The following is a 21,231-nucleotide window of genomic DNA, read 5'->3' as shown; positions in this document are numbered from 1 at the left end:
TTCATGAGATCTGAAGGCTACATCCCTTTTTTGTCACTTTTAGTAATCTCATATTAAATGATGGATCGAATTGGGCGTGACCCAAAAGAAAGACCAATCAAAAAAGAGATCTCCTTAATGCAGTATCTGTGTGGTTTCTCTGTCACCTACTGCACATAATATATATATATATACATTGTTTTTTAATGTATATATTTAAATAAATCCCTCTAGCACTAGCAATGCTCCTGACACTAGGAGGGTAAGGGCTTTACACGTCTCCTCTGATACATGTGAGCTCAAACTGCCGCGATGTGGCATCGCTGGGTGATCGCATTAAACTGTGGTACCACTCAGAGCCCCCCCCCCCCCCCTCTCAGTATATAACATTTTTTGGGATTCAAATGAATTGAACCACAGTAAGAATCACCATCAAGTCCCCAGAGCCAGCCAAGATCAACATCTCAGCAATAAAAGCTCACCCTGAGGAGTTTTCTCTTTTAACTGGAGTCATCATTCAAGTTTCTTCCAAGTGGATTCAAAAAAAAAAAGAAGAAAAAAAAAGACGCTGGCGACAAGAGTGTATGGATTTATGCAGCGCTGCCCCTGAGGATCTGTCTGTGACTTGAATAGGTTTCTTCAAATTAGATGTACATGGCTCTGTTGCCTCGCCATGAAGCTGAGAACATTTTTGCATTTCTAATTGTGTTATGCCTATTGATGTTTCTGAGAAGTTCAGACTGATGGTGGAATAATGGGGAAAACCATGCAGGACCCCCATAGGACGTGACAAGTGTTCCAACAAGCTGTTATGACACAGTGTATGCTACGTGCTTGAACAGAGATCACAATCTACATAGAGCTCAATTCTTTCATTTACGCTACATCATGTTCGTGACACCAGCCGAGCGGTGGAGTGGGTTTTTTGCTGAGCGGTGGAGAGTGTTTCTCGAGTTAACTCAACTTAGTTTAGCCTAAAGTTCTCCTAACTCACTTTTTTTCCTTCTGCATCTCAATTTGGACAACAATACATATTAAGTTGAGCCTCAAAATCATTATTACTGATTGAATACTGTGTAAGATGTTTAGTATGTGGCTCCGCCCCCTCAATTTGTTTACTGTTTATTCCGATCTGCAGATGAGAACTCCTGCGTCACATGACATCCCCAGACTGGGATTCAAGGCTTTTGACAATGGAGCTCTGAGGTTGGGATGCTGGGATTTGACCTTATGAGTTCCTCACACTTGATAATGAGCCGCAGTTAGACCGTAGGGCCGGTCTAGAGCTGTGAAATTACACTACATTCAAACACAGTTCTGAGTAAATGTATCTTTTCCTTCTTTCATGGACACACACAGGATACAGGGTGTTCTTGGCTTCATAGCTCTAGAGTGGAGCAACTGTCTAACTGCATGCTTGCAAAAAGACAAGAATTTTAAATCCCATCAACACCATAGCTCTCCATGTCTGAGAAAGGCCTCCACAGATGCAGTAGGGAGCTGGTTCCAATCCTCAGATGGGAATAAACAGTAAACAGATTAAGGGGGCGGAGCCAAAGACTTAATGGTCGAAGGGGGTCGGTTTCCGCCAGGCAAGAGGAAGTACGTTAATATGAGGAATAAATGACTGTGGATCATGGCTTCACTCTCGCTGTATTACATCATGAGTTTGTTCCCTCACGGTTTCAGGAATTTGAGAACCATCAACAGTTCCACGGCGCTGCAGAAGAACCCCCACTGTTTCTCTAAACTGTTCACAGTCTCTCACAGCCCGTTTTGATGAGAGACCATTGTTTACAGGAAGTAAAATGGAAATAATGTAGGTGTTGGTGTGTTTTTACGGGGAAAGGGAGGGCGTGTAAAAACTGGAGGCGCATTTTAATGCATAATAAAAAAAAAAAGTAGATCCAGATACGATCTGGATAGGAAGCACATGTTAATTCCAGGTGTAAAGAGGCCCAGAATGTGTTGTTGATCAAACCGAGATGTGGAATGTTTGATATATTCAGGTTCAGTAATTAATTCCTTCCTGACTTGGAGCTGTTAGGTCTACAGAAAGATTTCTTCCTGCTCCACTGAAGCCATTTCACTAAATCAGCCTGACCACCTCAAAAGATGAGAACCTTCCTGGTCCATTCATAAACCTTTACTTAAGGAGAAGCATGAAGAGAACATTTGTGCCACTTGTTTTTTTAACTTTCCTTTGAAGCTTCCTTTGAAAGAAAAAATCTAATTCATCTTGTAACAGGGCCGTCCTTTCTTCTCTAAGCACACAGAGCGTGTATTATAGGCTGTGATTTTGTCAGAGGAAAATGACAATCGTGTCCTGGAGTCGCTGCACAATTGGACTTTGCTCGCTGACCACTGAAGCCTGCTGGGTAAAAGCTCTCCGATTCCACAGGAAGCACTTTCCGCTTGTGCCAAAGACGGCGAGGCTGTTTAAGGGAACAGTGGTGAATGCACTCAGAAACACTTGCAGGTAAAAGCACAGAAGAAGTTGGCACATTAACATTAGCTGCCGAACAGAGCGAGCTCTCCCCACCAACAGCGCTTCCTTTACTTAAGAAAAGCATTTTCAGCAGTTATGGTTACGGCGCTCGGCTGACGCTCATATCCACATTTCAATCCTGTTGCATTCATTTTGAAACCTAAGCAAGTGGGATTTAAGAAGAAGTTGAAGTTGATGGTTGATGGTGATGTTAGGCTCGTGTACAACTGTCCCAAAGCGTCCCATTGTATTAGCAGTGCTTTTCTGTGGAGGTAATACAAGCTGTGGGTGTGTGCAGCCAGAATGCCAGGAGTGCCAGTGTCAGGCTGCACTTTACATGAGTTAATTCATAATTGGAAAGAGCGTCTGGATACTTTTGGACAAAATGTGCAGGTACAATACTGAATAGGGATTAAGTCTGCCTTCTGGAGATGGAATTCCTTTATTTTGGCAATTTACGTTTCATAATTGAGCCATGATTTAGCCTAGGCTACTAGGCCCATTTTCTACATTTGTAGACTATATGTATATATATACATAAGTCTACAATTGTGAATTTACCCTTTTAAAGCAGCATTATGTCACAGTTTTACCTTAAAAATAGCAGCTTCATACTGATGCTCCATTGACCCGTAATAGGGAAAGCAGCGCTGCTAACGTGGCAGCTCCGGGCTCAGCACCCCGGAAACTGCCCTGTGTAACTTTCCCCTGGTGAAACTGGCAGGAAAACACTCCCGATAACTAAGGTAACGCTGCGTAACCCGAGTCCTATTAGTGTGAAATCTTATAATATTACTCTACTGCCTCAGTCCACATGCGTCTTTACCTTCAGCAACTATTCCGTATCTCTCAGCTTGTCCAGAAATGCGTGTGGAAAGTGTGTCCTTTAGAGGAGGCTAAAGTGCTAAAGTACTTCCTGACTGTAGGGGGAGCTCAGGAGCAAGAAATGCCATTTCTCGCATAGTGTTGCTTTAAAAAAATGTGGCATAAATTCAGTTTTTCATGATTTGGGCCTTTAATTAGTGTTATTAATGTCAATTTAAATATTGACCTGGCAACTAAAATAAATGAATAATATATAATATATAATATAATATTATGATATTATATTTTATGAACACAACTAGAGCCAGAATTGTTGGATACAGATGCACAATCTCAGCAACCAATTGTACCAAAAAATTACTTCCCATTTTGTGAACACAGTGTTAAAGGCAAATAAATTTCCAGCTTAATTGTAAATTTGCTTTTTCAATGCATATTTTTTTTATGAATACAGAAATCATCGAGTTCAGGCAAAATACTGTGTGAACATGGTGCTAGCGTATTAAAATAAAGAATTTTCAATATTAAAGGATAGAGTGTTGAATTGTAGCAAGTGATACAATACGAGAATCATTCAATAGAAAGCATGTTTACAGGTTTTGATAGCTGGGCCCTACCTTACCCTACTTATCATACATCAGTTACATATAAATAATAGTGTTTTCAAATATTGTGATATATTTTTTGCCATAGCGACCACCCCTATACCACTAACGCTGCAGTTATTTTTGCCACAGTTTCACTGTATCTCTTTTCAGACGCTTAGCCAGTGATGGATATTCTTTTATATACACAGGGTATCTGGGTGCATTGTATGCATTGACTGCTCAACATTCACTGTGTGCGGTATTGGTCTGATGTTCTGGTGTAGATATTCTGGTGCCAGGTTAAGATGTTACCATGACCTGCAGGACAAAGAGGGCTACAGGAGCCTGTATGGAGGTCATGGGGGTCATGCAGTTGCCTTGGAGTGGAAACTGCCTATAAAGATCTGTGTACAACCTGGTGTCCTTAGTCTGAGATGTGACGCTGAGACTGAACAGTCGCAGAATAAACCTCTCCCTACATCTCTAGTCTCCCGACTCCTTCCTGGCTTAAGAATCGACTATACGACACCAGCTTCAAACCACCACCACCACCACAACACACGCTGATGAACCCAGGCCCTCTTTTGCGGACAACAATGCTCTTGTTCACAAGCTGATGCTACACGGCAGATTCTCGCCACTGTGGCTTTTCAGAGCTAATTAAGAACAGCCTTGCTGTTAATCTCCCTCTGCCAGGAAGACCGGATTGAAGGCTGTAATAAAAACGCGGCCCAGAAATGAAGCTGGGGCGTCTTCCCCCTCCAGGTGAATTCCGCTTATTTGAAAATCAATTGTTCAATAAGGTTAATGCGAATATAAGCCTTATTGTTTTATTGGGCCGTATTCAGCCGTGTGGCTGGCCGCGGCGTCCTGTCAGCAGATTCCGAAGTCATTAGAAGTTCTAGGTTCTGCCGCCTGTGTAATTTGTTGGAGGATTGTGGCGGAGCATTACGGAATAATGAATCCCGCTCTCATGCACTGTAAACACTGCATTTTCTACAGATTAAATGGGTGGGCACTGAGAGTGATGGATGACTTTGAAACATTTGCTGCCACATGGATGTTCTTCAGGCTTTTGACTTTGTTTACGCTTGTCATTTTTCTGCGGAATGTTTTTCAGCAGATTTGATGAATGGGAGCTGTCCAGAGTTCTCCTCGTATAGGAGCCTATAGTGTGGAAGTGTGCAGTACTATGCATTGGGCTCTTTCATAGAGCCAGTGGTTATTTACATACAACTGTGGCTTCCTATAGAAGCATGTCATTGCTGAAATGGTTCTATGCATTGCTAAAGAGTACTACACACACACACACACGCACACTATTTTGACAAAAGTATTGGGACACCTGCTCATTCATATGTGTCTTCTGAAATCAAGGGTCATCGCCACCCCACCTCATCATCCCCAGCTCTTCAGCTCATCCCAAAAATATTGGATGGAGCGCCACCATCATTCCAGAGAACACTCCAATTCCAATTAGCCACAGCTCAAAGCTGGGTGCGCTTTATACCCCTCTAGCCCACGCCTTGCATTAGGCATAGTGCTACTAGGTTTGCGTCTCCGTGTGTAAATCCAGGATCATCCTTCTCAGATCTGCACTGAGCTCCTTGGACTTTGCCTTTGGACTGTGTGTTGGTCAGTCCAACGGGTGCTGTTAGTTAAGTCTTTTATGTGGGCACAGCGAAGCTTCCCGCTGTAGCCAGGATCAGGATCACAACAGGTTAGGTTAAGAGGCCCTGGTCTTAGGAAGGTAAACAATATTCTGGACCTTTCAATCCCTAAAAGCTCATTATTGCTATGACATGTATGTCCAGGATGAATGCATGCACATGTCTGACCAAAATACTGTAAGCACCTCCAGCTTCAGGATCTGGCTAGTTTCATTAGCATGTGATAAATGATCATGCTTGCTGACAGACGCCTGTTCCATTTATCCATGTTTGTCTCCAAAGCCTTTTTCTTCTCTCTACATGGGGTAAATGACCTATGGTGTTAAATGGATTGGCAGGGGCCACTAACTTTTTAGAGGTCAGTCATGCTTGTTGAGGGAAAGCTGGGTAATGAGTCGTGGCTGTGTCCTGCTCTCCTGTTGAGCCACATGCTTTTGTGGATTAGCAGCACCCCTGGTTCCTGATAAAGAGTGAAAACCTGGGGTTGGCATAAAAAGCCTGCTGCACAACACTATAATAACTGCTTGTGTTTCTAAAGCTTGAAAACACTGTTTGTCCGACTGTACAAATAGAATATAAATGAACTGCAGGCTGATTTGTTTCTTTACTCAGAACTGAATTTTTATTGGGTAATCAGTGGGATTATTTGTTTTGTGCTAAGTATGAAAACCAACATCAGAAGAGGAAAAATAATGTGGATCTTTATTGGAGAAATCTTATAAAATACAGCGAATACGTTGAAATAGTTTTTTATTTGTTTGGCAGATTTTTCCCTTTTTTCTCCCAGTATGGTACTGTCAGTTAACCCAGCCATTCGTAGCTCCCCCTAGCACTAGCAATGGTCCTGACATGCCTCCTCCAATACATGCAAAGCCAGACACCGCCTCTTTTCAAACTGTCTTCAGGCAGCCAACACACTCTGGGGAATGTGCCAGGCCCCCAGCTTTACCACACCAGCTAACAGACGCCTGTGCTGGCTTACTTGGCATCAAGAGTGATGAGGGGAGAGAGCGCCATCTATCCAACCGGAGAGAGGCCGGTCAATTGTGCTCTTTCAGACTCTGGCCTCTGATGGCAAAGCGACAAAGCGGCATGACTCAGGATTCAACTCTCGGACCGTAGTGGTTAAAATAAATTATAATAAAATAAAATGTCTGATCATAAAATCAAATCATACAAATTCTTTTGACTTAAACAGTAGAGATAGAAGAAAACATTGATACTTTTTAATTATTAGTTTACATGGAAAGATTGGTGTCAAACAGTGGTTTAGTTTGTTGAATTTAAACCCCGGCCACTAGATGGCAGTGTTTTCCTCTGTCTTCAGATCTCACTGCTCTGATTGCATGAAAAGTAAGCTTTTCCTTTACTCAGCTTTTATAAAAATCAAAAATCTAAAAATAATGTATTGTCTTGCTTACAGTACTGAAATGTATGGTGATATATCGAATGGTAACCCCTGTATCCTGATGCACATCGTATCTCCAGGTTCTGTCCAGTATACAGTCCTATTAGATTGTGCCTAAAGAAATTGTCCGAAATTGGCCATTAATGAGGGAATTGAGCACTGTAGCTTTGATGTTAGTTCCTAACATTGTGTAGGTTCGCCTCTTGCCACCAAAACAACTCACTGACTACCCACTGAGGCACGGACTCCACAAGAGCTCTGAAGGCGTCCTGTGGTATCTGGCACCAAGATGTTAGCAGCAGATCCTTCAAGTCCTGAAAGTTATGAGGTGGAGGCTCCATGGATTGCACCAATGAGCTTCATGTGCCCTATAAAGATATTCTGACCGAGTCGTCTTGCATAATCTGTACATAATAACATAATCTGGACCTTTTCAAAATGTCTCAGATTCTTTTGTTTTCACCTTTAAGAACTGACATTTGTTCACTTGCTGGCTAATATATCCACCCTTTGACAGAAGCCAGTGTAAGCAGATAACCCATGTTATTCACCTCCATGTTCTTCATATCAGTGTGGTTTTTTATGTACTGGCTGATTGGTGTATTTGCAAACATCAGAGAAACGAAATACTGTTGTGTATTGTTGTGTATTGCATTGAAATATCTGTGCCATATTGCCAAAGGCCGTCTTTCTCCTAAGCTCGGAGAATCCGATTCCAAGAAGTAAAGGATTAACATTAGCCTCATGTGTTTCCTACAAAGCTGAAGATGATTAATGAAGCAGATGATTAATCTGCTAATTTCTAACCAGACTTTTTGATGACCACAGTAGGCTGATGGTCGCCGGGTCTTGACATACTGACCTACTTCAGCATTTTTCCTTTGCAGCTTGGAAATTACACCCTGAAGTTAGCTTGTACTGGCATTTCTGGACTTTCCCCTTTCACACACAGTTGGATTTGTGGTTAATCTGTAATTCCCTACCTTCTCCTCTGGTTGGTAACAGATCAGGTGTTTAATGCTGTGGCCGAGGCAGTGGACCATGCAGGGCCGACCTTTTGATTTAATTAAAGTAGGGTCAAAACACGAGCTGAAAAACCGACCAAGGAGAAAATGACCAGGCAGTGGATGTGGAATGAGAGAAAAGGAGCTTTTAGGGCACTTGGAGTCTTTTCCCCTTGGTTTGGTTGGTTTTCACAAAGGGAGAAATCTTATAGATCAGGCCTGTTGGGGGTGGGACAAGAAAGTAAATACAGGAAGATGGTCTGGTGTTCTGGACTAATGCAGATGGAGCAACGGCAGTGGTGGCATTCGTTCATAGTAGGGGTGGTATCTGGGGAATATGTGAGGGTACACATGATAGTTGGGTCGAATCGAGGTCGGACCAAGTTCTCACCTGAAACGAGCCGTGCCAGAGTTTGTTTGGGACCGGACCGAGACCGCCTCTTCTCCAGGGTCTTGCTGTGGTTGTTTGGTCCGCATCCGAGCGAGATTCCTGTATTCACACCTGCCCAAATGCGTCACACCAAGGGTCCGGTGTGAAAACACCCTTAAAGAGTACTGAATCCACTGATTTCACAGATTCATGGAACCTGCTATCCATTTTTTGCTTCCTGCAGATGTGTTCTGTCCCGTTTGCCTTAAGAACAGATTGTAACGGTGTCCAAAGGATTACTCATGGTCCTCTCGCTTTCAGCGTTTAACTCACAAGGGGACAGTACTGTCTCTTATGGAGATGGACACGTGGAATGAGGAACAGCTGGAAAAGGGAAATGGCAATTATATGCGACAAGAGGCACACTAACACTTCTGTTCACAGCCGAGTAACAAACCGGCTGCCCCAGCTGAGGCAGCGCAGAAAGTGTGTTAGCGCAGTACTGTCAGACTATGATTTGGCCAAAGATGGTTTTATCCGCAGGGCGATTCGAGTGGCTGCTTACTGTATAAACTAGCAGGGCTGAGTTCAGCCACTGCAGCTGCCTCTGCTCTGCTTTCAATAGACACTTCTGTAAAGGAAAAATGGAAATCAGATATGTGGAGAACTTCTTAAAGTTTAAATAATCTCCACAAGCTTCAAGGAGAATCTTTCCAAGAGCTAAGGACTGAACCTTATATGCAGGTTCTGTACCCTGCAAAAAATGGTCTTCCTTTGAATGCTAGTAGTGAAGTGGTTCTTCAAACAAAGCTGATTAGTCATCAGGGACATTGATGATTGAAAAGAGTGAGTTGTGTAGATGTACACTGTATATGGACCAAAGTATTGGGACACCTGCTCGTTTCTTCCTAAATTAAGGCTATTAATTGATTCTGGAGCATTGCTGTGAGGATCTGATATACTCCATACAGTGACAAGACCTTAGTTAGTAAGGTCAAGATTTTGGATGGCCACCACCCCACCTCATCCTCAACTCTTCCAACTCTCCAGCTCATCTGAAAAGTACTGGATGGAGCACCAACCATCATTCCAGAGAGCACTGCTCCACAGCTCAATGCTACAGGGCTGTATACCTTTCTGGGCACCATGCTTAATGCCAGGTGTGGGCCAGAGGGGTATAAATCCCCATAGCATTGAGCTGTAGAGCAGTGCTCTCTGGAATGATGGTTGGTGTTGAGTTGGAGAGTTGGGAGAGTTCATGTTTGTCTGCTCTAGAAGGTAATATTCTATTGGCAATACTTCAATACAGGGACTTAGCAAGCTAAATGTGTGTTTGTGCATTTGCACATCTTTGTCAGCAATGGGTGGAATCCGAATGCACTAGTAGTATCTGAATGCATTTAGTTAGTTGTTAAGATCACTTATGGACATTGGTTATACTCCTACTAGTCTACAGTAGCGGTTTAGAGCTCCGCCAGCTGATGAGACCAGATCTGGCAGCAGCAGCAGAGCTGTGGGAGAACTGGGATTGTGTGGTTTTGTGTGGATGTGTACTTGATTCTCCTCTGCTCTTCACTTAGACCTTCCTCAGGAAGCAGGATTGAGGCATGACGAAAAGCTGACATATCTGGAACGAGCAGGAATCATCTCTTACATCAGCTCTTTGTTTGGCCTCGGCTAGATGGAGAGAAAGAGACGTTCCGATCTCGGAGCGGGATTGCTTCATTTTGAGCCTGAACATTAGAAGACGTGTATTTTGCCCGCAGATGCTTCACACTCGCTGCCTACGATGGCTTGAGGGAACGATTTTGCTCCTTCTATGTTGAACGAAGGAGCTTTTGTACTTCACAGGAGGCATTTAAAATTCATGTTGCCCCAGTTGCAGTGCCTTCTGGCAGTGCAGCAGCGTCGGAGAAAGGGCACTCAACGTCACTCCAAACAGCGCTAACAAACGCTTGTTTTTAGCTGACGCCAAAGACGCGAGATAGCCATGTATTGTATAGAAGGCACATTTGTCTTCTTGTAGACACTGTCGTAGGACTGGTATCGTAGAGTAGTAAACGTTTCTCGGGATGTGGAAGAAAGAAATTGGATGGAATTTCAAATGTAAGGTGCTAGAAACACATATCAACAGCAGGATCCAGACGTGCTGCTGTTGATAGCATTGAAACACACATTAGGGATGTGATGTGAGCAAGATCCTTGTATCACACCAATCAGGAACAGTGTATAATATGTTTTTTTGCTGATTTGCTAAGACTAATCTCATACTGAGTCACTCTAAAATTTGTCACTTTCAGAAGTGGTGTATTAATGTCTCATTAGGTCTTATTATGTGAAGGGTCCATACCTCCTGAAGTACACATTTAATATTTACATTTAAGGCATTTAGCAGATGCTCTTATCCAGAGCGACTTACAAAAGTGCTTTGCTATTTACTTCCCTTTTCCTTTTAGACTCTACTAAACACAAGTCAGTAAGGTGACCACTCTGCTATTCGCCCAAGTATTCTCTAAAGAGGAGGGTCTTCAGTCTGTGTTTGAAGACTCTTTGAAGATTCTGCCGTTCGGACACCCAGAGGAAGTTCGTTCCACCACTTTGGTGCCAGGATAGAAAAAAGCCTGGACGCTTGTCTTCCGTGGATTTTGAGGGATGGCGGGTCGAGCCGAGCCGTACTTGAAGCCGGAAGGGCTCTTGGTGCGGATCGGCTTTTGACCATTGCCATCAAGTATGGAGGGGCTGGTCCGTTCTTGGCTTTGTAGACCAGCGTCAGGGTTTTGAATCTGATGCGGGCAGCAGCTACAGGAAGCCAGTGAAGAGAACACCTAAGGTAGACCTGCACAACCTTTATTTATTCCTTAGAATCTGCTGTGGCAAGAGCTACCTGTAGGTCCCTGACCACATTTTTAGGATTGTTGGAGACTTCTTTACATATCGTTCTGCCTTTGGGCTGAACTTGGTAGGACGTCCTGACCTGCGCATGTTGGCAGTTGTTCGAAAAAGGTTAACAATTTAGCAGACAGTGGAGCGGCTGATTTCTGGTTGTCCTGAGATCTTTTTAAACCTCTTCTCAGACTCTTCTGCATCTCCACCCTTCTTTCTGAAGGCCTCAGAGAGCTCTCTGGATCTGGCCATGCTAATCTTCTTCACCCTCACTTCAACTTCATTCAAGAGCAGACCAGACTAAACGTCTGAGGTTTAAATAAGACTCCAGACTCCTCCAGAATAATCCTCTCCAACCATGTTCTGATCATCTGCAGCTGATGTTCTGCGCCTGATTCTGATTATAGGCATTTTAAGTTGTAATATATTACTACAAAAAATGACATTTCTATTAATTTCATTTTATAAATGATGTTTAAAGACGTTTCTTCAGTTGTATGTGTTTAGTTAGACTACCTCCATCTTTCAGTACTGTTCAACTGAAGAGATCAAATGTCTACAGATGTTAAAAACACACAGGCCATCGAGGGGTCTCCTAGGTTTGTAACTTGACCATACTGTAGGACACAGAAATAAGCTCTGTTCTGACTGGCTGCCTGTACTGCACCACTTTCAAAAAAGCAGCCCAGGCTAAAACACTCCCTATAACTTCAGTGTGAATGGGCGGGGCTAAACAGATATGCATAAATGTGTTGGTTTTGATGAATTCACGTAACTCATCACTTCAAATACAGCTTGGTTTCCATGTATGGACGATAGGAGGAGTAATGGTATCATTTGAAACTTTAACAGTATTTGTATACTTCCAAACCTTTATTAACCCTTCACAATCCCAGCTATAGTACACCCTGGGCCCTATTTTAGCGATCTTTAAGCAAACTGTCAACCGCACATATTCAGCTTGATTTAGGGCGTGTCGGTGTGTCTTTGTTATGGTAATGACAGGAAAGGTACACCTTGCGTGGCTTAAAATGCACAAAAGTCATGTACTAAGTCTCTTAATTAATCGGGGTGTGTTTTTGGGCGTTACGTATAGTAATAAACCAATCATTGCGACTCTTGCCGTTTCCTTTAAGAGCCAGGTGTGGTCTGATTTTGGCGGATTGCTATTTCAGTGGTGTAAAGCATGGGGGGGGTATACGAGCGTTGGGCTGCACACGCCTGTGTTGACAATTCACTGCCAAGATAGCAACGAACGTCTGCCTAGACTGTTTTCAGTCAGTGGAGTTCCTTTGTTTTCCATTGCCAAGATACACAGCAATACTCCAGAAACTGACCTGAACACCCCTCATTTCGAGACCACTAAGTTTTTAAGTTTTTTATACCCCATTAAAAATATAGTAAGCACCTCCTGACGGTGGATCCTGGCGACATCATGACGTATTGCTGTCTTCCAAGTACGTATCAAACACGATTCGGTTGTAGGCACCTTCATCACAATGCGGCCTTCCAAGATAGGCAGCAAGGCATCGATGCAGCTGCCTTCCGTTTCGGACACAGCCCTTCTTTTACCTAGCTGAGTTTGAAAGTGTGCCCTATCCACTGTCCCTCTACATGTGAAAATCCAGATCACTATATAGGGCACTGTTGCCAGATTGCTTCATTGGTTTCCGGCCAAAACATGTTGCAAAATCCACCAAAATGCCTGAAGAACCTCCCAGAAGTAAACATCCAAAACAGCTGATGTTCAGCATTTCTATCACAGCAAACCAAACCAACAGGTGTACTGCAGAACTGTGTACAGGTGTACTGCAGAACTGTGTACAGGTGTACTGCAGAACTGTGTACAGGTGCACTGCAGAACTGTGTACAGGTGTACTGCAGAACTGTGTACAGATACACTGCAGAACTGTGTACAGGTGCACTGCAGAACTGTGTACAGGTGTACTGCAGAACTGTGTACAGGTACACTGCAGAACTGTGTACAGGTGTACTGCAGAACTGTGTACAGGTACACTGCAGAACTGTGTACAGGTGTACTGCAGAACTGTGTACAGGTGCACTGCAGAACTGTGTACAGGTACACTGCAGAACTGTGTACAGGTACACTGCAGAACTGTGTACAGATACACTGCAGAACTGTGTACAGGTACACTGCAGAACTGTGTACAGGTGCACCGCAGAACTGTGTACAGGTACACTGCAGAACTGTGTACAGGTGTACTGCAGAACTGTGTACAGATACACTACAGAACTGTGTACAAGTGTACTGCAGAACTGTGTACAGGTGTACTGCAGAACTGTGTACAGGTACACTGCAGAACTGTGTACAGGTACACTGCAGAACTGTGTACAGGTGTACTGCAGAACTGTGTACAGATACACTACAGAACTGTGTACAGGTGTACTGCAGAACTGTGTACAGGTACACTGCAGAACTGTGTACAGGTGTACTGCAGAACTGTGTACAGGTACACTGCAGAACTGTGTACAGATACACTGCAGAACTGTGTACAGGTGCACTGCAGAACTGTGTACAGGTGTACTGCAGAACTGTGTACAGGTGTACTGCAGAACTGTGTACAGATACACTACAGAACTGTGTACAGGTGTACTGCAGAACTGTGTACAGGTACACTGCAGAACTGTGTACAGGTGTACTGCAGAACTGTGTACAGGTACACTGCAGAACTGTGTACAGATACACTGCAGAACTGTGTACAGGTGTACTGCAGAACTGTGTACAGGTACACTGCAGAACTGTGTACAGGTACACTGCAGAACTGTGTACAGGTGCACTGCAGAACTGTGTACAGATACACTGCAGAACTGTGTACAGGTACACTGCAGAACTGTGTACAGGTGTACTGCAGAACTGTGTACAGGTACACTGCAGAACTGTGTACAGATACACTGCAGAACTGTGTACAGGTACACTGCAGAACTGTGTACAGGTACACTGCAGAACTGTGTACAGGTGTACTGCAGAACTGTGTACAGGTGTACTGCAGAACTGTGTACAGATACACTGCAGAACTGTGTACAGGTGTACTGCAGAACTGTGTACAGATACACTGCAGAACTGTGTACAGATACACTGCAGAACTGTGTACAGGTGTACTGCAGAACTGTGTACAGATACACTACAGAACTGTGTACAGGTGTACTGCAGAACTGTGTACAGGTGTACTGCAGAACTGTGTACAGATACACTGCAGAACTGTGTACAGGTACACTGCAGAACTGTGTACAGGTACACTGCAGAACTGTGTACAGGTGCACTGCAGAACTGTGTACAGGTGCACTGCAGAACTGTGTACAGATACACTGCAGAACTGTGTACAGGTACACTGCAGAACTGTGTACAGGTGTACTGCAGAACTGTGTACAGATACACTGCAGAACTGTGTACAGGTGTACTGCAGAACTGTGTACAGATACACTACAGAACTGTGTACAGGTGTACTGCAGAACTGTGTACAGGTGTACTGCAGAACTGTGTACAGATACACTGCAGAACTGTGTACAGGTACACTGCAGAACTGTGTACAGGTGTACTGCAGAACTGTGTACAGATACACTACAGAACTGTGTACAGGTGTACTGCAGAACTGTGTACAGGTACACTGCAGAACTGTGTACAGGTGTACTGCAGAACTGTGTACAGGTACACTGCAGAACTGTGTACAGATACACTGCAGAACTGTGTACAGGTGCACTGCAGAACTGTGTACAGGTGTACTGCAGAACTGTGTACAGGTGTACTGCAGAACTGTGTACAGATACACTACAGAACTGTGTACAGGTGTACTGCAGAACTGTGTACAGGTACACTGCAGAACTGTGTACAGGTGTACTGCAGAACTGTGTACAGGTGTACTGCAGAACTGTGTACAGGTACACTGCAGAACTGTGTACAGATACACTGCAGAACTGTGTACAGGTGTACTGCAGAACTGTGTACAGGTGTACTGCAGAACTGTGTACAGATACACTGCAGAACTGTGTACAGGTGTACTGCAGAACTGTGTACAGATACACTGCAGAACTGTGTACAGTTGCACTGCAGAACTGTGTACAGGTACACTGCAGAACTGTGTACAGATACACTGCAGAACTGTGTACAGATACACTGCAGAACTGTGTACAGGTGTACTGCAGAACTGTGTACAGGTGTACTGCAGAACTGTGTACAGGTGCACTGCAGAACTGTGTACAGGTACACTGCAGAACTGTGTACAGGTACACTGCAGAACTGTGTACAGGTGTACTGCAGAACTGTGTACAGGTGTACTGCAGAACTGTGTACAGGTACATGGCAGAACTGTGTTTGCGTGTTGGACAGTGATCTGCACACAAACTTTCAAACCGAACAATGCAATGGATTATGGGTATTATATACATTGCTTGTGCACTGTATACTACAGTGCATTGTTTTTGGACAGCACTGGACAGCACTGCATTGGACAGCACTTGGTGTTTGGTGTTTTCAGTGAAGGCTTCAGCTCCTCTCTGGTTTTACAGTCAGAGAGTCGGTGCATTTTCTCATTATGGAGAGCGGAGTTTTGGTGTTGGGCAGATATGCAGGCACTGTGCAGACATACCCGGGTTCAATCATGCCCATTATTAGTGATTATGAGCAGCTTATGTATTTATGGATTGAATATTTCAGTGATAAATGAGCTGTTAGATGTGAAAATCTGCCGGGACTGGCGAATCTTTAATCAGATGGGAGCATTGATCCACAATGTGCTCTCTCTCTCTCTGTCTCTTTCACTTTCTCTCTCTGTCTCTCTCTCTCTGTCTCTTTATCTCTCTCTCTCTCTCTCTCTCTCTCTCTTTTTCTCTCTCTCTGTTGTTCTTTCTTTGTCAGTCTCTCTTTCTCTGTCTCTCTCTTGCTCTCTTGCATTTGTACTCTCTCTCTCTCTTGCTCGCTCTCTTTCACTCTCTCTTTCTCTGCTGCTTTCTCTGTCAGTGTCTCTCTCTCTTTTTTTCTCATTCTCTCTCTCTGTTTCTGTCTGCTGATCTTTCTTTGTCCGCCTCTCTTTCTCAGTCTCTCTCTCCCTCCCTCTCTCTCTCTTTCTCTCTCTCTCTCTTTCTCACTCTGCTGCTCTTTCTTTGTCAGTCTCTCTTTCTTTGTCTCTCTCATGTTCTCTCTCTAACACACACACTCTTACTTTAGCTTCTGTATTGCTTTCTCTCTTGTGCCCTCTCTCTCTCTCTCTCTCTCTCTCTCTCTCTCTCTCTCTCTCTCTCTCTCTCTCTCTGTGTCTACGTCTCTGCTGCTCTTTCTCTCTTATCTTTTATGTGTTATTTCTCATAATCCCCCCTCTCTCTCTCTTGCTCACGCTCTCTCTTTCTCTGCTGCTTTCTCTGTCAGTGTCTCTCTCTCTTTTTTTCTCATTCTCTCTCTCTGTTTCTGTCTGCTGCTCTTTCTTTGTCAGCCTCTCTTTCTCAGTCTCTCTCTCTCTCTCTGTCTCTCTCTCTTTCAGTCTCTTACTTTCCCTTCTGTATTGCTTTCCTTCGTGCTCTCCCTCTCTCTCTCTCTCTCTCGCTCTCTCTCGCCCTCTCTCTCCTGCTCTGTAAGCCTGAGGCTTGTATGGTGCTGCTGCATTATTATCTGGCAGGATGCTGCATTGGCATTAGAGCAGCTCTGATCCTCAGGCAGGGTTTCAGCACTCTGTGGAGGAGAGGAGGAGTGCAGGGCCTACATCTGTACAGCTCTACCATCTCTCTCTCTCTCTCTCTCTCTCTCTCTCTCTCTCTCTGACACACACATGCGTGCAAGCGTGTGGGTTCTAACACGATGGGTTCCAAAGCAGGAATATACATACACTATGTCTGTGTCCAAATGTTTGTGGATGCCCTTTCTAATGAATGCATTCAGCTAAGCATTAAGTTGCACCCACTGTCCTGATTAGCAACAGCACAGCAAATGGAAAGAAACTGGACCAATCAACCGGGTCTGCACCGGTGCAGAACGGCATGCTGCTGCCTTGGTAACAATTTGGCCCTGCAGTGGAAAAGTTAAGCCCTAAGTTAGCCCCTTTTCCTCTGGACTTTCTGCACAGCTGGGTCATTTTTGTCTTGACAGTATAGAAAAACAAACACACATTACACACAGCCAGCAGACAGGATCTTTATGAGTGTGCTTTCAGACAGCGTCTGTATCTGTGCAGTCTCTGTAAATGCTGGTGAGTCATCAGGCCTTTGTACACTTTCCAGCAGCAGGTGTAGGGGCTCCTACAGGTCCAGAGCTCCCCTACATGATGATGATGATGATGATGATGATGGTGGTGTTCTTGGCAGCGTGTGAAAAAATACTGTGAGAAAGAACCTTTGCTTTCCTTCTTCCCGTGTGTAATTGCACATCTAACGTCTTCTTGGGCCTCTCGTCCAGCCCCCACAACGCACGGATCGAGCTTCCAACACGCTTCATTCATTATGCTAAGCTAAGCGCTCTTGACCCCAGCATCTTAAACCTGCATGTGGAGAAAGGAAATTGTAATGATGAATTCATCAGGCTGTGAGTAAGTAGGAAACAGCTTTAATTTGCTTGGGTGTTCAGTGTTCCCTTTAGACATTTTCTCAGGCTCGGTGGTGATATTGCGCGTGTGTGTGTGTGTGTGTGTGTGTGTGTGTGTTTGTTGTTTTACGTTAAGGTTCAGGCAGAAAAGGAAAGTGAGAAAGCCTCAAAACTGGCAGTTTGACTTAGTGTGAGCGAATGCATGTTGAATTAAAGGGCCCAGAGCTTTCCTTTTTCTTTTTATTAGGATTTCTTTTTTATAAGGATTTTATTTCTTTACCTCAGGTCTAATTATAACATTTGCATGGTTTTATATCCCAAAAAGAGCCAAGTCTCGTTTTTACATAAGCATTTGTAACCTCTCGTAAGCTTTTTTATGCTACTGTGCCTTTAAGACTTTTATGTAAATGACCCCTCCCACACCCCCATTTCATTGGCAGTCCTGTAATGGGCCTCAAAAAAGCAGTCCTCTCTGAACTCGCTTTATAATTTTGACGTGTACGGGTAGAGCTGAACTGCTTTAGGCCGAATTGGTGAAAATGCACTATTTGGACAAAAGTATTGGGACTTGCTCAATCATTGTTTCTTCTTAAATTAAGGGTATTAAAAAGGATTAATCCTGCCCTCGTTGGAGCAACTGTCTCTACTGTCCAGAGTAGAAGGCTTTCTACTAGATGTTGGAGGTCAGAATGTTGGATGGTCACCACCCCACCTCATCCCCGACTTCCCAACACCATCCATCACTCAGAGACCACATTAGGCAGCATGGTGCCAATGAGTTGATGTTTGTTTATCTGCTCCAGAGAGTCCTAATCTATTGGCAGTCCTTCTCGACAGTGATTAGACAAGCTGTGTGTGTGCATTTGCATATCTTTGTCAGCAATGGGTGCAACCGAAAGTAGCTGAATGCATTCATTAGAAGGGGTGTCCACAAACATTTGGACATATAGTGCATGTAAATGGTTCTGTAGTTCTGCGCAATTTAGGGAGGGACTAATTTGCTTACTGATTAGCGACACAGAAACACAAACAAATTTCGGCTACTTCCTCATCGTCGTCATCATCATCATCATCATCATCATTTATCAGCACCAGTCCCATAAACTCTGAATTCTGAATGAAAGTTAGTAAAAGCTTTGTACTGTGCATGGAATAATCACTGACCGTGGTGTTGATCAGCAACCTACGCCTACTGTTAATGAACTACATGGCATAATATCTGAAGTGTACAGCATCCAGTGGCTCAAAACAATCGCAAACGCCATTGGCTCCATTCATTTTACTGTATGTTGCTTAGTAACAAAAAGACTCACAACGCATTGTGGTCGACATTCAGCTCATGTAGTGAGCTACACTGTTTACTAGACATTACCAGTGCATTGTAAATCGATTCAAATTCGGTCCAAAAGTATTTGGACACTCAAAGAAACGAACAAACTTCCTTTGGGTGTCGCTGTCTTTAAAACGCAGACTGGGTTGGGCGAAGTGTAGTGCTGAGTATTGTGGTCTCCATATTGACTCTAAGCTTAGAGGGATCTTTTAGATCCTATCTGAAACTAGCTAAGGGTATTTTCTGAGTAAACAGTGAAGCATGGGACTTCTGCTAAATGCCTCAAAAGTAAAAGTAGTGCCCTAAAACATAAATAAGGGGATCAATTTGGGACACAGCCATTGTCTTTCAGCTGAAGACACAGTGATGCCGCCGTCCCTTCAACAGTGAAATGTCAGTAGCAGCCTAATCGGAGTAATCGGGTAATCATCTTGTGCTAAGTAGCGAGCGTCGTGGTTTCAACACATAGTCGGCCGCCTTACGTCAACTTCTCGACTTAATCAAGAAGCTGCCCCCCGAGCTTTAGCGTCGTCCCCCGCCGCCATGTTCCGCTCACACACGCTGGTGTTCATTTACAGCTCAGGACAGGTGTCAGTGTGAGTCCACACTTCACTAATGTTTAGGCATCACGCTTGGCTAGAGAAGGCAATGAACCCACTCCCGGGCTGGTTGCTAATCCACCACCCCGCGGCCTCCCGAGAATAGACCCCTGGATAGAGCGCAGATGGCCATTACCATGGAGACCCACACATTCATGCCTCAGAAATAGGCCTACTTGTCCCACATGCTGCTTCTGGTGGCCGACGTCATCTTCATCGTGGGCTTCATCTGAGGTACGTGAATGTGGAGAAATGTGCTTTTCCCTATCTGAGCAGCACACACTCTCTATGACCTAGTTCACTCTCTTATATTTTATTATGCACATTAGAGCTACCATAGGGCCACACTCTCAAAACAGATGAGCTAAAATAAATAAATAAATAAATAAATAAATAAATAACACAATAACAACAAAATATAGTCAAATATAGTTGAGAACAACATATTTTGTGTTATTATTTAACACAATGATTAATTATTCATTTATTTTAATATATATTGCTGCCGTTTTTAAATATATATTTATTTATTATAGATACTATATATAATATTATATGTATTTATATTTATTTTAATATAATTATTGAACATAACAAGCTCAAAAAACTAAACACAAATTCAATAAATTCAAGTAATTTTATTGTAAATGTTATTGTCATTTTTATTGTCATTTTTGAATGAATTTTTTATGATTATTTTTATTTATTTTTATTTATTAGCCAATTACTCATTAAAGAAACAAATAAGCATTAATTTATGAAAAGTTAATGTTCATTTAGATTATGGTGACCAGAAAGCAACAGATAGCAGCAGCCTTCACACTAAACGGAAACAATGAGCTGATGAACAAGGAGCTGTTGTGCAGTGAAGCGCTCCAGCTGCACAGAAGATGGATGGGAAATGTTTAATATTCTGAGCGGGTCACATTTCTAAGCCAGAATCATTAAAAAAACAAGCAGAAACAAACAAACAAACAAACAAACAGACAAACAAACAGACCGACTCTGACACTGGACTTTATTACTGAGTCAAAAATAATTTACTAACAGTGTAAAAGCTCCGCTGATCACAGCAGCTGACTAACACTACAGTCTACGTTTGTAAACAGGAAACCAGCCTATAAGACCATGGCAATGTGTGTGTGTGTGTGTGTGTGTGTGGGGGGGTGGGAGATAAACACTTAAGATAAACCCTGCAACTAAAGAACATTAATCCATAAACCTTTACTCATTTACCAAAACTAATAAATAGTCCTTATATCTTTCATTGAAAAAATTATAATAATAAAATAATAATAATAATGAAATAAAATATATTTAAGTAAATAATAAAAGGTTTTACTGTACCCACTTCAAAAATATTTCCATGGCAATAAAAATGCATAACTAACTAACTAATAAATAAATAAATAAATTCATAAATACAATAAAATAAAATAATAATATTTACACATAATATTTACATTTTTTAAATAAAAATACAATAATTTAAAAAATATTATTTAATAAAATAAAATAAAATAAAATCATTTGTCATAAAAACAAAACAAAACACTATTTTA

The 21,231-nt window shown here is 42.9% G+C and overlaps 1 protein-coding gene across 3 annotated transcripts in view; it reads left to right on the top strand.

Moving 5' to 3' along the window:
• Positions 1 to 21,231, top strand: part of nbeab (neurobeachin b) — a 464,498-nt gene that overhangs the window by 11,623 nt on the left and 431,644 nt on the right. Inside the window, exon 1 of one of the 3 annotated variants that reach the window (XM_072691522.1) lies at positions 19,837 to 19,903. The exons of the other annotated variants lie outside the window; for them this stretch is intronic. The gene's annotated coding sequence lies outside the window, so the exon portion shown is untranslated. Of the gene's footprint in view, positions 1 to 19,836; positions 19,904 to 21,231 lie in introns of those variants that run through there. 3 annotated transcript variants of the gene reach the window in all.

The sequence above is a fragment of the Salminus brasiliensis genome, chromosome 11 (genome assembly GCF_030463535.1).
Source record: "Salminus brasiliensis chromosome 11, fSalBra1.hap2, whole genome shotgun sequence".
NCBI classification, from domain to species: domain Eukaryota; kingdom Metazoa; phylum Chordata; class Actinopteri; order Characiformes; family Bryconidae; genus Salminus; species Salminus brasiliensis.
Note: the sequence above shows the minus strand (reverse complement) of the source record. Positions and strands in the feature narration are given on the sequence as shown.